Source organism: Vombatus ursinus, unplaced genomic scaffold (assembly GCF_900497805.2).
Source record: "Vombatus ursinus unplaced genomic scaffold, bare-nosed wombat genome assembly UNPS02009994.1, whole genome shotgun sequence".
NCBI lineage: Eukaryota > Metazoa > Chordata > Mammalia > Diprotodontia > Vombatidae > Vombatus > Vombatus ursinus.
Genome location: NW_020949772.1, coordinates 6,030,505 through 6,049,312, shown reverse-complemented (window position 1 = coordinate 6,049,312; position 18,808 = coordinate 6,030,505).

Sequence of the window (18,808 nt, the reverse complement as noted above, 5' to 3'; positions counted from 1 at the left end):
TTTCATTTATACTCATTTGATTGATCTGGACCCTTGTGCCATCCCCTAACCTCAACTAAACGATAAGTTCTTTGATGACAATAGGAACTATCTCATTTTTACCCAGAATGCCTAGTACAGGTGCCTGGCACATAGTAAGCATTTAATAAATGTTGATTGAATTAGACACAACTGTTTCCTTGGTTCTGTGTTGGGTCCCTTGAGCCTCAGCCTAAAGCCCTGCTCTTTTAAAAAATATATATATATATATTATATAAAGCAATTTTAATTTTAAAATAGTTAAACCTCTCTCCTTCCTTTTCCAATGAATAAAACATTCAAAGACACAAATCTCTGGGGCTGATCCACAGCCTGAGGGCAGACTGGCCTGGTATATGCCTCTGGATTCCAGGCCTTACTTTTTCCACCCCTCTTTTCACTTTAAAAAAAAAAAAAGCACACTGGGAGAATACCAGCTTCCAAAGATTTCACCAAACCTACCCATCACTCCCTTTATCCCATTTTCCCACCAGGTATTGAGCAATCTCTTCCTCAGAGTAAAGTTAGTTGAATGCCTTTAATGTTAATGCCTTCCCAATGTTGAAAATCTCCACTTTATTTTGTCTATATCTTATTTGTCCATAGTCTGCATGTTGTCTTCCCCATCAGACTGTGAGTTCCTTGAGAGTAGGGAATGTCTTTTGCCTTTCTTTGTATACTCACCATTTTACACAGTCCCTGGTACGCTATTGTTCAATTGTTTCTGACACGTCCTGACCCCAATGCGTGCTAGGGCTGTCCGTGGGATTTTCTTGGCAAAGATACAGGGAGTGGTTTGTCATTTCCTTCTCCAGGGGATTAAGGCAAGCAGAGGTTAAGTGACTTGCCCAGGGTCACACAGCTATTATGGAGAGATTTGAACTCAGGTCTTCCTAATTCCAGGCCCAGCCCTCTATCTGCTGAGCCACCTAGCTGCCTCTTCCTGGCACATACTATGTATTTGTTAGATGCTAGTTGACTCACTAAGTCCAGGGGTAGCTGATTTATTTTTTAGGCAATTGGGGTTGTGACTTGCCCAGGGTCAAACAGCTAGTAAGTGTCAAGTGTTTGGTCCGAGGCCGAATTTGAACTCAGGTCCTCCTGACTTCAGGGCCAGTGCTCTATCCACTGTGCCACCTAGCTGCCCCAATAGCTGAATTTTTTAAAGAAGACTGGAAAGGACAATGCTAAACCCAAAGGAATAACTCTCTAATGGCAGAATTTCAAGTACTTTGGCACTGGAGTGGCTATAAGGGGCTTCCCAGTGCATTCTAGCGTAATCTGTAATTCAGTAGAAAGAACTCTGGCCTGGAAGAACTGACTTGATCATTTTCTTATTTATGTGAACCTGGACAAGTCATCTCTCAGAACCTCAATTTCCTTAACTGTAAAATGGGAATAATTTTTGAAAGTTCTAGCTGCTCAGAGGCAGCTCAGTGGCACAGTGGATAGAGTCTTAGACATGTAATCATGAAGACCTGAGTTTGATTTTTGCCTTAGACTCCTATAAGCTGTGTGACCCTGGACAAGTTGATTAACCTCTGCCTCAGTTTCCTCCCCAGCAAAATAAGGATAATAAGAGTACCTATCACCTAGGATTACTGTGAGGATCAAATGAGATGATGTTTATAAAGCTCTTACACAATGCTTGGCACACAGTAGGCACTATGTAAATGTTAACTATTCTTTTTATTCATAAACTGGGGGTAATAATAGCACCCACATCCCAGGGTTGATGTGAAGATCAAATGAGATATTTGTAAAGCACTTAGCACAGTGCCTGGCACACCGTAGGTGTTATTGTTTGTCCTTCGTTTTCAAAGAGGACCATGACCTCAGGAAAATGATGCCATGACTTGCAAGTGAATTAGATGTAAGTGAGGGAGGGCTGTGCAAAGCCACCAGCCTCACTTTCTCCTCCAGAGCCATGTGGGTCCGGTGGCCGAGATCTAGATCAGGACAACTGGAGATGGCCCCGGATGCAGTGGGAAACCATGGCCTTTTTTTCCTAGTATATAGTAGGTGCTTAATAAATGCTTGTTTCCTTCCTCCCCTGGCTGTAGTCAGAAAAGTACTTTTTAAACCCAGAAGTATCAGAGATATTGTTATTATTATCTTCTCTCTCAACAGAACCAATACTGGTTCCCTTGATTTGGAGGGTTTGGGATTTATGAAAGCCAGGGAGTGGATTGGGGGAGAGAAATTTGGGAAGTTTCTGGGGAACGATGAAGAGGAACTCAATCTAAAGGAGGAAAGGGTTTGAGAATGACCTGAGGAAGGAAGAAAGGAAAGAGGGAAGGAGGAAATGAGGGAATAAGCATTTATTGCTTACCAAGTGCCAGGCACTTGACTAAGAACTGAACATAAAAATAGAAGAAAGGATACAGTCCCTGCTTTCAAAAAGCCTCATACAATACATATCGGGGAGTGGCTGCCACGGAGTATTTTGGACAGGGGTGTCCCAGGGCTGAGGAGTCAATTCAGTCAATCTATTGACCTGCCCTTTCCAGAAGCAATGGTTTTATGAGGTGACTATACTCAAAAGGGAACACTGGGCAGAGCCCTGGACCACAGCTGGACATCTGAAAGGAAAGTGGAAAAGGGAGACAATGGAGCGGCTAGGTGGCGCAGTGGATAGAGCACCGGCCCTGAAGTCAGGAGGACCTGAGTTCAAATCCGGCCTCAGACCAAACACTTGACACTTACTAGCTGTGTGACCTTGGGCAACTCACTTAACCCCAATTGCCTCACTAAAAAAAAACAAAAAACAAAGGAGAGGCAAGAAGAAAAAGGATACTGATTGAAAATCAAAGGTCAAAGGTCAAAGAAATAGGCAGGCAAGCTCCGTATGATTCCCGAAGGCTTAATAGGTGAAAAAGGGTTAGAGGATGAGATGGAAGGCTATAAAGATGCTCACAAGTTGTAAACAGCCACTCTGGAAGACAAGGACTGAGGATCTCACTGTAAGTACACATGGAGAACGTGGTCAATTTTGTCCTGCTTTGGATGGAGGGCCTAATGTTTCCCTATCTGCCACACCCAAGTGACTGATAGCTGGCTCCCAAATTCAGACTGGGGTCTACCTCCCAGAAGAGACAGTGGAGAGACCTGAGGGATCCATCTCCTTACTTCACCTTATTAGGGGTTATAAAGGGATAATGGGTTTTGGTTTGCTTTGGTTTTTAAGTTGGAGGAGGAGAAGAAGGGCTTTCACAAACACAGGAGAAAGTAGAAAAAGAGTCTTAAAAAAAAGTCTAAAAAGGAAAGAATCCTGACCTGGGTCAGGAGATTGGAGGATGGAAGAGTACCTGGGAGAAGAAGGGAAAACCAGATACTACTGCACATTTGAAGCCAGAGATAAATGTGAAGTTCTTCTTTTAAAAATTTTATTTATTTCCAATTACACATAAAAACAAGTTTAACATTCATTTTTTTAAAATTTTGAGTTCCAAATTCTCTCCTTCCCTCTTCCCCCCCACCCCAGAGAAGTCAAGCAATTTGATATAGGCTATACATGTGCAAACATGTAAAACATTTCTATATTAGCCATGGGGCAAAAGAAAATGCAGACCAAAAAATAAACAAACAAACAAAACAACCCAGGAAAAAGAAAGTTTTTTGTTTTTTGTTTTTAAGTATGCCTTGATCTGCATTCATACTTCATCAGTTCTTTCTCTGGATGTGGATAGCATTTTTCATCATAAGTCCTTCAGAATTGTCCTGGATCATTGTATTGCTGAGAATTGCTAAGTCATTCACAGTTGCTCATACAATATTCCTGTAACTGTGTACAACGATCTCCTGGGGTTCTGCTCACTTTACTTTGCATCAGTTCACATAAATCTTCCCAGGTTTTTCTGAACCCATCCTGCTTGTCATTTCTTTTTTTTTTTTAATTTTTATTAATTTATTTTGATTTATCAACAATCACTTCCATAAACTTTTGAGTTTTAAATTTTTCTACCCCTCCCTCCCCACCTCCCTCCCCAAAATGGTGTGCAATCTATTATAGACTCTACATATACATTCCCATTAAATGTATTTTCACATTACTCATGTTGTAAGGAAGAATTAGAACCAATAGAAGGAACCACAAGAAAGAGGAAACAAAACAGAAGAAAAAAAAGGAGCAAATAGTATGCTTTGATGTGCATTCAAACTCCATGTTCCTTCTTTGGATGTGGATAACATTTTCCATCATGAGACTTTTGGAGATGTCTTAGATCCTTGCATTGCTGAGAAGGGCTGAGTCTATCAAAGTTAGTCATTGTACAACATGGCTGTTATTGTGTACAACGTTCTCCTGGTTCTGCTCGCTTCACTCAGCATCAGTCCATATAAGTCCTTCCAGGTTTTTCTGAAGTCTGCCTGTTCATCATTTCTTATAGCACAATAGTATTCCATCATATTCATATACCACAATTTGCTCAGCTATTCCCCAATTGATGGGCATCCCCTCAATTTCCAATTCTTTGCCACCACAAAAAGAGGTACTATAAATATTTTTGTACATATAGGTCTTTTCCTTTTATCATTATCCTCCTCCTCCACCTCCTCCTCCTCCTCATCATCATTATGATCTCTTTGGGATACAGACCTAATAGTGGTATTGCTGGGTCCAAGGGTATGCATGGTTTTATAGCCCTTTGGGCATAGTTGCAAATTGCTCTCCAGAATGGTTGGATCAGGTGAAGCCCTTCTTGCAGAGAAGAGAGAGGGATGCTCTGTGGAAGAAGGAGATGCTTATCCTCCCAGATATGGTAAAGGAACTCCACAGGTGCTATCAGGTGGGATATTAGAGAGGAAGAAATACACAGTATTAAGTGATGACTGGTGACTCCTTGCTTAGGACTATTGAGGCTACTATCTGTTACCATGATATCAGACCCCTCAATTAACGTAGTCTAACTTTGAGAGAGAGAGAGAGAGAGACTTTGAAGAGTTGTTTTAAAGGATGACTCTTAAATTCGCTTCTGATGATGATTCATTCATGTGGGTACAAATGATATTGCCAGAAGAAATTGCCAAAGATTATGAAATCTTAACCAAGAAATTGAGGATCACAGGGCCACAGGGAATGGTTTCTCTGTGGCTTTCTATTGAAGGGAAGGGACACCGAAAAAGAAAAACAGACCTAGGAAGTAAATAGCTGGTTAAAACGAAATCTGAGCAGGGGATTTGTATTTCTGAACCACTTCTTAAAATACAGCAATGACAAACTCTTAGGGATGCAGTAAACCTACCAAAGATTGGTAAGAATGTATTTGTCCAGTGTCTTGCAAGAGATTGTTACACAAGTCTAATCAAAAGGGCTTTAACCAGGAAAAGGAAAGAGGAGGCAGAATGCCATCTACATATATCTACCAAGCTGGATACTGCAGAGAGTAGCTACAATGTAAGATTTGCCTTCAAAAGGGAGAGGGTTCATTATGGGGGAAATTCTATTCTGTATCTGATTCTCGAATACTGAGAATGGTTTGCTGGGGTGGAAATGATGGGAACCTTGGGATGAAGGGACTAATCCCTTATAAAGTTTGTAACAAAAAAATACATGAAGGTCAGTATCGACTGACACGCATCCTAAATTCTGGTAGAGAAGATTTCAGTGGTTCAGAAGAAGGGTGGATAGACTCTCATGGACTAAATAAGTAGGGGAAATCAGTTCAGGAAGCATAGAAAGTGCTCAAGAATGAAATTTGGAAGATGCAAAGAGAAACTCATCATTTCTTACCAAACTACACTCAGGAATTCTCCGTCATGCCCCTTTGCTGGGTACCCTCCTCCACCCCCACCAGACTCCAGCCTTTTAGCTTCCTTTGACGTGTTGTTTCCCCCCATTAGACTGGAAGCTCCTTGAAGGCAAGGACTATCTTTTTGCTTGTATTTGTATCACCAGCACTTAGCACAGTGCCTGGCATGCAGTGAGTTCAGTTTTGGATGCCTGTGAAACATCCATTTCAAGATGCTTAATATGCAGTTGGCAATGTGAGAAGTTGGGGTTGGATAAGTAGATTTGAGAATCATCAGCATAGAGATGATAATTAAATCCATGAAAGCTGATGAGATCATCAGAAGCAAGTAGTTGGCACAGTGGGTAGAGTACTGGTCCTGGAGTCACCTTCCTGATGCCATAGTCCTCTTCACGAATAAAGGATAAGGCAGCTGTGTAACTCTGGGCAAAGCTCAAATCTAGCCTTGGACACATACTAGCTATGCGGCCCTGAGCAAGTCACTTTACCTCTGTCTGCCTCAGTTTCCTTATTTTTTTTTTTTGGTGAGGCAATTGGGGTTAAGTGACTTGCCCAGGGTCACACAGCTAGTAAGCGTCGTGTCTGAGGTCGAATTTGAACTCAGGTCCTCCTGATTTCAGGGCCGGTGCTCTATCCACTGTGCCACCTAACTGCCCCTCAGTTTCCTTATCTGGAAAATGTGGACAATAGCACCTACCACCAGGGTTGTTGTTAGAATCAAAACAAAAAACGCTCTGCAAATCTTCTGTGTCAGTTATTTTTATTAATATGTGCACGTATTTATTAATATGGGTAGCTAAGTGACACAGTGGATAGAGGGCCTGGCCTGAAGTCAGGAAGACTTATCCTCCTGAATTCAAATCTGCCCTCAGACACTTGATAACTGGGTGATCTTGGACATGTCACTTCACTCTGTTTGCCTCAATTTCCTCATCTGTAAAATGAGCTGGAGAAGGAAATGACAAACCATTCCAGCATCTTTGCCAAGAAAATCCCAAATGGGGTCATGAAGAGTCAGACAGGATTCAACAACAACTCATCTCTTGCTCTATCCTTAATGTTTGGCACATAGGATACAAAAAGAGGCAAAAGACTGTCCCTGTCCTCAACGAGCTTACAATCTGTGTACACAAAGTACTTGGACTAGAGACTGAACGGAGCAGGATTGTTGTCTTCCTGTAGAAGGCAGTGCTTGTTTATCCTTTATTCTTTTCTTTTTTTTTTTTTCTTGGTGAGGCATTTGGGGTTAAGTGACTTGCCCAGGGTCACACAGTTAGTGAGTGTTATGTGTCTGAGGCCAGATTTGAACCCAGGTCCTCCTGACTCCAGGGCTGGTGCTGTATCCACCGGGCCACCTAGCTGCCCCTTATCCTTTATTCTTTTTTTTTTTTTTTTTTTTTGGTGAGGCATTTGGGGTTAAGTGACTTGCCCAGAGTCACACAGCTGCCTTATCCTTTATTCTTGAAGAGGACCATGGCATCAGGAAGGTGATGCCATGACCTGCAAGTGCTTCAGTTGAGCTCTGAAGGAAGTTTGGGATTCTCAGAGCCAGGGATAAAGAGGGAAAGCATTCTCAGAATGGGAGATAGCCAAGGCAAAGGCACAAAGACTGAGTAACCCTAGAGTGCCTGGGCTGGAACCTGGCTCAAATGCCAGTAGCATACCGTAGCATACCGTAGCATACGGTCAGTGTGGAGAGGGGAGGGTGGAGCTAGAGCGTGAAAGGCTTTACAGGACAAACAAGAGTTGGTCGTTCACCCTACAGATGACAGGGCTTCACTGCGGCTTCTGGATCGTGGAAGTGGCGTGTTCAGACCTGGCGGATGAGTGGGAGCTGGACTGGAGAAAGGAGAGGCCTGAGGCAGGGAGACTGATTAGGAGTCAAGATTGTGAGAGTCCAGGGAAGAGGAGATGAGGGCCTGACCGAGGGTAGGGGCTGGGCCAGTGGAGAGAAGGGGATGGATGCAGGAGAGAGTTAATGGTAAGATTATAGCTACAGAGCTGGAAAGGAACAAAAAAGCCATCAGGTTCAACGCCCTCATTTTACAGATGAGGAAACTGAGGCTCGGAGAGAGGAAATGACTTGCCCAGGGTCACAAAGCAAGTAAGTGTTGCAGAGAGAAATTGAATTCAGGTCTCCCTGAGGGAAGGAGAATAGTGGAGGGCGATGCTGAGTTTGCAAATCTAGGGGATGGTACCTGCAGAGACAGGGGAGCTTGGAGGAGGTGTGGGTTCAGATGTAAAGATAAAGAGTTCTGTCTTTGGGGGCAGCTAGGTGGCACAGTGGCTCAAGCTCTGGCCTTGGAGTCAGGAGGACCTGAGTGCAAATCCAGCCTCAGATACTTGACATTTGACCCTGGGCAAGTCATTTAACCCCAACTGCCTCACCAAAAAAAAACCACCCACACAAATAAATAAATAAATAAAATTCTGTCTTGGAGATGTTAAGTTTGGGAAATCCCATCAGAAGTGTTCAGCAGGCAGCTAGTAATGATAACCTTATAGATTTATAGCTGGAAGGAAGCTGGATTTGTCTGAACCCAGTTCCTCCTGACTTCAAGGCCAGTCACTATAACCACTATGCCTTTCTTCCTTGGAGTTCTGGGGAAAGACATAGGCTACTCTTCCAAACAGTTCTAGAAAGCACACCAGAACAAGTCCTGATGGAGAAATGCAAGAATAAAATAACAGTGAGTCATTTTTTCAGCCCAGGTTAGGGCTGGAAGACAGAGAGAGAGATCTGCTGACACTGGGAGGCCAGGGTGTGGCCAGGATGGGGCATTCCAGAACACATGCAAAATGCGTACTTAGGGAGAGATCCCTTTGGCCTGCCTCTGGGTCCTCCTGACCCCTCTCCACTGTTCCCCAATTTACTGATGCACCCTACCATCCCCTTCGAATTGCTATCACCCCCACCACTGCACCCTTGGGAATTCTGAGTTTTTCCATCCATCCTCTAGCTGATCTTTTTTTATATGTTGTCTTTCCAAATTGGAGTCTGAGCTGTAAGAACTCAGAGGCAGCTGGTTGATGCAGTGGACACAGCACTGACTTTGGAGTCAAGAAGACCTGAGTTCAGGTTCAGCCTCAGATACTTACTAGCTGCGTGACCCTAGGCAAGTCACATCACCTCTATTTGCCTCAGTTTCTTCAGCTGTAAAATGGGGATAATAATAGCATCGATCTCCCAGGATTGTTGTAAGGCTTAGATCAGATCAGATATTTGTAAAAGTGCTTAGCACAGTGCCTAGCACATAGTAGGAGCTTAATAATGCTTATTCCCTTTCCCTTATCCCCCCTTCCCTTTCTGGTGAGCAGGCACTATCTCGATTTTTTCCACTGGAATCTTCCACTTTAGCACAGTGCTTGGCACAAAGTAAGTACTTCATAAATGCCTCTGCATTCAAATGCATTCATTCATTCATACATATATACATATGAAATAATGAATGCAAAGCGCTTGAATATAAATAGAATATAAAGGAAAATATAAGAAAAGTATGACAATAGCACCCTGACGCTTGCAAAACACTTATCTTATTTGATAACCACAGTCTACCAGACTCTAGGGAGTATGTGACTATTCCCAGAGGGAGGAGGAGGAGGAGGAGGAAGGGAGGGATAGTGGGTGGGTGGGAATTGCTCGGGGGAGCAGGGAGGGAAGGTCATGCCAGGCAGAGAGAACAACCAGGCCAGAACAAAGGCTATGGAGGAGCGTGGGGGCAAGGAACAGCCAGTGCCCTGCCGGGCCTAGTCCACGGAGGGGAGTGCCTGCAGATAATGAAGCCAAGGCCTGCTCCTTCCCGGCAGGCTTAACTAGAGGCTGGTACTTGCAGGGATGAAGCCAGTCCCCTCCCCACCCCCAAGGTGCCCTAGAAGAGACTTCAGATTCCCTGGGGAAAATAAGCAGTCAGCCCCTTAGTCAATGTTTTCTAAGCTCCTATCATGTGTCAGGCAGTCTTCTAAGCATTTGGGATGCCAAGAAAGGTGAAAGGGACCCTGGCTCTCAAGAAGCTCACCATCGAATGGGAGAGGAAACACACAGAGAACTACGCCCAAACAAGCTATTTGCAGGAGAAACGAAAAACCCGTTGGTATTTTAAAGATTTCCAATGACGGCACAGCTCTGTCACTAAGAAAGGAGTATAAGGGAGGCACATGTTCTACTGAAGGCAGAAAGACTTGGGTTCAAATTCCCCTTCGGCTGGCCTGGCCACTAGCTGCGTGACCTTGGGTCAGTCACCTAATTTCTCAGTGCCCCCAGGAAACTCTCTAAGACCCTGTGTTACTGACCAGTGGAGTTGCTTATCACCCTGGGTAGGAGTTTCCATACCATACCAATGAAATCCCAAATAAACGATGACTGATTTAGTGTTATTAGCTGCCATGTTATAAATAACACAGATATGAGGTATCTATGTTGTTTGAAAGTTTACAAATTGGGGGCAGCTAGGTGGCGCAGTGCAGAGAGCACCAGCCCTGGAGTCAGGAGGACCTGAGTACAAATCCGGCCTGAGACACTTGACACTTACTATCTATGTGACCCTGGGCAAGTCACTTAACCCCATTGCCTAGCAAAAAGAAAAAAAAAGTTTACAAATTGCTTCTCTATGAGGTTGTGGAAGTATTCTTATCCCCATTCTACAGATGAGGAAACTGGGGCTTTCTTGCCAGTTAAGGTACTTGCCCATAGTCAAAGGATCTGAGATTTCTGAGTCTAACCCCATCATTTTATAGATAAGAAAACTGAAGCCCAGAAAGGTTAAGTGATTTGCCCTGCTAGGTCACACAGGGGTAGATCTACAGATTCCAATTCTGGAGCACCCTGGTAACTTGTGTTCCATACATAGTGAGGCCATCCTCCACATGTTGCATTAGGGTGTTGTGCGGCTTGAAGGGAGGCAGGATAGACATCTCTAGCCTCTTCTCCCCTCACCCTTTTCCAAGGGAGACTTTAATTCCACCAGAAAGAGAAGCAGGAGGTTGGGGCCAGAAGTTTGACCGCACTGTGGTGGTACCAGAGCAGAATTGCTCCTCTAAATACTGTTAAATCTAGGGAATGTGATTTTTCAGATTCAAGCTAAACTTCTGATGGCTGATCATTCATTAATGGGGAAAGGAGGACCTAAAGTTTATATCCAAAGCTTGGTTTCCCTCTTGCCGAATACCAGTTATACAATAATCGCACATAGGAAGTAGCAAAGAAACAGGTTACACATATGATTAAATCTCCAAGGTGAAGGGAGGAGAGGGGGAGGGACAAGGTGGAAAGAGTCATAGATCACAGAATTTCAGAGTTGGAAACCACTTCAGTAGGCGTCTGGTCTGACCTATCACTGAACAATGGCATGACTAGGGGTCTTCCAGTTTCTTCTTGAAGAACAACTTCAGTGAGGGGGAGGGGGCCCACTTCCTCCTGAGGCTGCCCAGGCCACGTGGGTCGGCCTCTCTTATTGTGAGGAGACTTTTCCTGATATCAAGTCTAAATCTGCCTCTGTGCTACTTGTACTCAATGGCCCTGGTTCTGACCTATGGGAGCAGGCAGAACAAGGTCAATCTTTCTTGCAAAGCCTGTCAGTTCCTTGAATGGAGCTCTTCAAGTGGTTGAGTTGTTTCAGTCGTGTGCAACTTTCTGTGATCCCATTTGGGGTTTTCTTGGCTGAGAGACTGGAGTAGTTTGCCATTTTCTTCTCCACATCATTTTACAGATGAGGAAACTGAAGCAAACTGGGTAAAGTAACTTGCCCAGGATCAGACAGCTAGTGTCTGAGACCGGATTTGAACTAAGGTCTTTGTGACTCTAGGCCCTGGAACTCTTTTCACTTTACCACCTAGCAGTTGAGGAAACTGAGGCAAACAGAGGTGAAGTGACTTGTCAAGGGTCACATAGCTAGTAAGTGTCTAAAACCAGATTTTAACTTAGGTCGACTCCAGGCCCAGTGCTCTATCCACCCAGCCATATGAGATGACACAAAGCTTATCAATGTCCTTACTAAATTATGGCATCTAGAATTGAACAAAATACCCTAGATGTGGTCCAACCAAAGCAGAATCTGGTGGGACCATCACGCTTTATTCTTGGATCGTCTTAAAGAAGCCCAAGGCTGTATTAATTTTCTTAATCCCCACACAGCCCACTTATAGTTCCCTAAAGCCTTCCAAACCAGCCAGGTCTTTTTTAAATTTGACTCAAGTTTTGCCCTGTCTTCCTCATCTTGTCCTTGTGAAGTTGATTGTTTAATCCACGTATAAAACATCTATTAAATGTCGTCTTATTAGATTTGGCCTAAAGTTCTAGCTCACCGAGAGCTTTTTAGATCCCGCCTCTGTCACCCAATGTGTTAGCTACCAAATCCAAACTACATCCAATCAATGTTTATTGAGTGCCTACTATGTGCCAGGCACCGAGCTAAGCACTCTATCCCACCAGCCTGCTATATTCTGATAATTTGATAAAGATGCTGCCCATGCCCTTTGTTCAAATTATTCCTAAAAATGTGAAACAAATAGCACAGGGCCAAGTACAGATTCTTCAAGATCTGGAGAATTCTATCCAAATGGCCATGGAACCATTAATATGCTCTTTGGGTCAATTTTGAAAAAAGAGAAAATAGGATTGGCCTGCCATGACCTATTCTTGATGATACCATACTTGTCTACTTGTGATTCCTTTCTATATGTTCACTAATTATCTCTTTAATAATATATAGTGACTATAAGAAATGATGAGCAGGTTGATTTTAGAAAAACATGGAAAGACTTGCATGAAATAATGAGTGAAATGAGCAGAATCAAAAGAACATTGCATACAGTAACAGCAATATTTTTTGGAGAATAACTGTGAATGACTGAGCTATTCTGAGTATTATAAATGCTCAAATCAACTACAAAGGACCTATGAGGAAAGATGCCATTCACCTCCAGAGATAGAAATGGTAAATGGAAGTATGCATAGTATGGTTTTATACACACACACACACACATCTACGTCAAATGGTGGCCTTCTCTAGTGCAGTGTGGGGAGGGATAGTTAAGAACTTAAAATGTAACAAAAAATAAAAGTGTGTATGTGTATATACATGTATATACATGGACACAGAGAGAGAGAGAGAGAGAGAGAGAGAGAGAGAGAGAGAGAGAGAGAATGTGTGAGAAATATCTGCCCTTCAGGGTTCTAGGGTTTTCTGAGGGGTTAGGGGATGTCTTTTCTCTATAGCCATAAACTTGAGGTCCCCACTTGCTGTATTTTCCTTCACTGTTAGGTGCTAGATACTAGCAGCCCAGTTCTAGCTGCAAAGCCAATTGAAAATGTTCTTCATAACCATGTTGGTAACAGGGGTGAAACACATTTCCATTCCACATCATCACTCCTCTCCCAGTAGTAGATTCCCCAGCATTTCTGAGTGGGATTACACTATCCAAAGTACTCTTTGCATGTGTCAGATCCCATTACAAACATGTTCTAGAATTTTTCCAGGAATCGAAGTCAAGCTCCTTTCCCTGTAGTTTCCAGACTGTCATTTTTGTTCCTCTTTTAAAAATCAAGATATCTACTCTTCTGTCCAATGGTACCTTCTCCAGTTTGGCAGTCTTTTAAACCTCAAGGAAAGTCACTCAACAATCATATCTGCCAGTTTTTTTTCAGTACCCAAGGACTTGGTTAATCTGGACCGGGTTACTTGAATTCATTGAAGGCACCAAAATGGTCTATTCTCCCTTTTCATATCTCGATTTTCAATTCCTGTTAGCTATTTTTGTTCTGTCTTTTCCAGTCCAAAGGCCATTCCTCTTGACAGAAAATAACAGCTGTCTTCTGTTGTTCATTACCATTGTCCCCTCTCATTCACTGTGAGCATTGGTCCTATCCCTTCCTTGAACTCCCCTTTTCATCAATATAGGGAAAAACTCCCTTTTTTGACTTTTGTTTTCTTCATTAGCTTTAGTTCACTAGGAGCTTAGCACTCTTGACACTATTCCTACATAACCAGGCAATGCTTTTGTTCGCTACTACCATCCAAGTGTGTATGTGAAATGTCTTTGACACGTCCCCTGCTCCCAAAGCAAATGCACTAAATACTTATTGAACGTATGGGGCTACCTTATTTTAATTATCCTTTTATTTACCTTTAAACATGTTTTATTGATGTTTTATTTTTCTATCAGTCATTTCAATATGTATCTTCTCCCTTCCCTCAAAATGACTCCAACAAAAAGCAATTTAAGCAAAACCAACAAACATAATGACCTTGTCTAATATGTACACCATTCCATGTTTAGTTTCCCACCTCTCTACCAGAAAGAGAGGAGCTTCCTCATCTTTTTTTTTTTCTTCTGTAGTGGTGAGGGTGGTGGAGGGGTCGACTCCAGCTTCATTTTAATGTTCTTCTCATTTGAATTATTGTAACTATTGTGTATACTGTTTTCCTGATTCTGTTTCCTTCATTTAGTTCATAGAAGTCTTCTCAAGTGTCTTAATTTTTCATAATGGCTTTTTCCTATATTAGAATAATATTTCATGTACATTTTTTCAGCCAATCACCTATCTGTGGGTATCCATTTTAATTTCCAATTCTGAAGTACTGTTATGAACATTTTGGTGAATGTGAATTCTATCTTTGACCTGATTGGGATATATGACCAACCGAGGAATCAATGGGCAAAAAAAAAAAAAAAAAAATTGTCACTTTTCTCACATGACCTGAAATTATTTTCCAGAATGGTTGAACCACTTCACAGCTCCTCCACACAGTATATGTGTGCCTAACCACGGCCACTAAAACATTGAGTATTTCATCTTTTGTCATCTTTGCCAATTTAATAAGTGACAGATGAAAGATATTTTACATTCTTCTTATTGGCAATTTGGTACAATTATCCAAATGGTTGTTCGTAGTTTATGATTCTTTTTTTTTTTTTTTTGGCTAGGCAATGGGGATAAGTGACCTGCCCAGTATCACACAGCCAGTGTTACGTGTCTGAGGCTGGATTTGAACTCAGGTCCTCCTGAGTCCAGGGCCAGTGATCTATCCACTGCGCCACCTAGCTGCCCCAGTTTGTGATTCTTTTAAGAACTGTTTATTCATATTCTTTGACCACTCATCTAGCAGGGAGTAATTCTTGGTCTTGTATTTTTGTATTAATTCTTTTATCCTGGATGTCAATAATAGTATTAATAATAATAGCTAGCTAACATAGTGCTTACTATGTGCCAAGCACTGTGCTAAATGTTTTTCCAATTATCTCATTTGATACTCTCACAACCCTGAGAGGTTATACAGATGAGGAAACTGAGGCAGGCAGCGGTTAAATGACTTGCCAAGTCACACAGCTAGTGTGTTTCTGAGGCCAGATCTGATCTCAGGTCTTCCTGACTCAAATACATAACTTTTTCTGCACATGTTGTCCATCACCTGTCAGGAAGTAGGTAACACACTTTATCCTAGGTCCTCTGAAGACATGGTTGGACATGGCATTTATCAGAGTTCTTTAGTCTCTCCAAATTAGTTTTCTTTACAATGTTGCTACGCTTATAGAAATCATTTTTCTTCTGCTCACTTCACTATCAGTTCATACAACCCTGATTACCTGAAATTATCCCTTTTGTCATTTCTTATGGAGCAATAACATTCCAATATGTTCATTATAGTAGTTTGTTCAGCCATTCCCCAGTTGTCTAAGAGGCACCACCTTAGACTCCAATACTTTTCTTTTCCCCCTTTTGATCCTCCCTTCAGGGTCGGGAAGTTTGTTTTGCTTGCATCTCTCCCCTTTCAGATACCCTCCCCTCCCCCCTATCTTTGTTTCCTTCCCTGTTGAGTATGACATTCTCATTTGTCTGTTTCAGACAAGAGTGAAGGTTCATCTCATGTCCACTCCTCCATGTTTGTATTCTCTTCTCACGTACCCTAATCATAAGAAATAGCAGGTTCCACTCCCTTCTTCCGCCTTTCTACACTAATGTATTTGTTTTATTCAGCACAAGTATTGATTGATCTCTTTTACTTTTGGGGGAATCCATTTTTTCAGGTAAAGTTTACCGTTTTCTTTCCTAAGCTATTTATTCTCCTAATTCTCTCCTCCAAAGCTTTTACTTCATTTTATCTTACTTCATTTCTTCTAGGTATGCACGTACTCCCATTTCTCACATAAACTGAGGCTCAGAGAGACCTTCCCCATGGTTACACATCTAGTAAATACTGATGTGAGGGTAAGACCTCTCTTTCCGTATTGGTCTTCCAAACATACCTTCATTTTTATCATCCTTTGCACCAAGCAGTGCCTGGCACCGCCTAAACGCAGTACGTTATGCACTCCTGGCCCTACACTTTTGTGCACATCCTCCCCCGACTTAAAACTTCCTTCATCTTCTCTATTGGATTCTTTCCCATCCCTTCAAGGCCCATATCAGTTTCTAAGAAGTCTTTGCTGAACACCCCAAGCTTTAGTCATCTCTGCCAATGACCTTATCTCACTGTGTCCATTAGGCCTTAGCTTTTATCTCCCCATGAAGAGGTAACATATGGTGCCCTTAGATATATCTCTTATCTCCCCCATTGGACTTCAAGCTGTCAGAAGGCACGGAGGCCAGAGATTGTCTTGTTTCTTCTGCTTGCTTGGTGTCTTGGAGTGCTGAACCCACATGGTGCTCAGGGAAATGTTTGTTGATTGACAAGTGTGGCCGTTACGTTGGCACTTTCTGGTTCCGAGTCTCCAGGAAAGGGAAGCCATCTCAGACCTGCCTCTTTCTACCACGTAGGGTACTGTCTGAAGTACAACTCCCTTGAACTGACAAAACATAACCTCTGCAACATGAGGGACCACATCTGAGGTGCCTTTCCAAGCTAAGTCAGTAACTTTGCCATCTAGTCAGATCTCTTCCAGCTCCACACCCTGTAAGGATGAAGGCAGTGTGGTGTATGGAACGGGCTCAAGTCAGAGGACCAGGTTCAAATCCTGGCTGCCTGTACAGCTCTCAGTTTCTTCTGCAAAACGAGGGAATCAGACTGATCTCTGAAGTCCTCCCAGGTCTAAATCCATGACCTAGTCCATTTCAACTCTAAGTCTATGACCCTATGAGGCTACAAAAGGTACCCAACATGTTCCTGGTACGAATAAATGTGGAGTGTTTCAAAATTACTTCCATTATTTCTCGGTGGCACAGTGCATGAAGTATTAGACTTGGAGTCAAGAAGAGGAGAGTGTGAATCCCATTTCAGACACTTACTAGCTGTGTGACCCTAGGCAAATCACTGAGATCGCTCTCAGCCTGTTTCCTCATCTGCAAAATGGGAATAATAGCACTTGATCTCTCAGTGGTCCTGAAGATCCAAGGAGATATCTGTAAAGTGCTTTGCAAACCTTAGATATTAATGCTGACATCATCACTTGATCTTTTCAACAACTTTGAAAGAATTCGTTCTCTGAAGTATGGATTCAGTCAAGGGCTGCACTTGAGGACCTAGAAGCCCCACGTGGGCTCGAGGCCACAGGTGTCCCATCTCTCCCCTCCCCCCCCAACCTGGACATTGCCAATAGCCCAAGTGATTTTCCTAAAGTGCAGATCTGACCGTGTCACTTTCCTACTCAAACTACAGGGACCGACAACCTATCATCTCCAGGGTCAGATATTAAAGCTCCTCACAACTGACCTCTTCCTATTTCTCTCTTCTTACACATCACTCCCAATGCATAAATTCTACAGTCTGGCTATGCTGGCCCACTTGTCCCTCACACAATAGTCCACTTCTCACCTACTTCTCTGTATGCCTTGCTATGCCCCATGGGAATTCTCTCCCAACCTTCAACTCTTAGAAGACCTGGCCTCTTGTAAGACTGAGCTCAAGCACCGCTTTCTCCAGAAGGCCTTTCTTTGTTCCCTCAGCTACCAGTGCCATCCTCTTTTCAAGATCTTTTCCATCTACTTAGTATATTTCTGGCATGTACCAATTAATGTACTATTGTTTTCCCCATTAGAGTCCAGTGAGGCCAATGAACATGGATTTATTTTTTTTTTTTATGCTCAGAAGTTGGTACAATACCTGGCACATAGTAAACTCTTAATAATACTTGTTGATTGTCTTATCAGAAGACGAACACAATTTCCCGATTCTAGTACTGTTCTCCTATGGTTTTCTATTTACAAGGCTCATCTGGAAAAAATCTGGGATAGATTTTAGTGAATTGAATCAATAGTGTTACACAGCCACCAAAACAAAGGCTAAACTAAAGAGCAGTAAGAATGTTAACGTCTAGAAGGAGGGGTGGTGATATGCCTACCATACTCTATCCTGGTCAGACTCCACTCTGGAGTATTCTGTCCAGTTATGAGAACATTTGTAGCAATGACTAATTTTATATATTAACAAGCCCTAAAATAGCCTTTGAGATTTATAAATCAATATAGACATTAGTGCTGGTATTTGGTCCTTAGTCAAAATATACTGAAGAAATAGCTCAATGATGGAGATAGACTTCCTGTTTACTTTTAGCAAGGCTGTACCATTAGCTAACTGCCACCTGTGTGTATTCCTGCTCAAGATTAGGTTTTCCTAAATTTTTGTCTAGAGCCAATCCTAGAATTCTCAGGTGACATCCATGCAATCTTCTGCTCAACTTTCCCAAATTTGAAAGAAACTGTTGTCATTACAAAGAATTCAGAACTCATAGAATGCCTCACATCCGCAAGGTGTTCAACAATAATAATTTTAAAAATAATCTAGTCATTTAATGCTCTTGGGTCCCAAGAATGCATCTAACAAGAGCGGGCAGCTTTCAGGACTAGAAGCCACCTTCTTTGAGATCTGGAATCACGAGCATCTCTACCATTCCTTCCAATACCGAAGGGCCTACGACTGCATGAAATTTCCTACAATTCATCAAGTCTGGGCAGACACAAACAGCTGAGACAGATGACCCCTTTCTAAGAAATAACTATTGATGCTCTCATTTACCTGTTAAAAATGAAAAGGCAAATCTGGCACCAACGATCCCAAAATAGGTACTCCTGAAAGTATTATTCTCTCATAAAGGACAACAAAGAC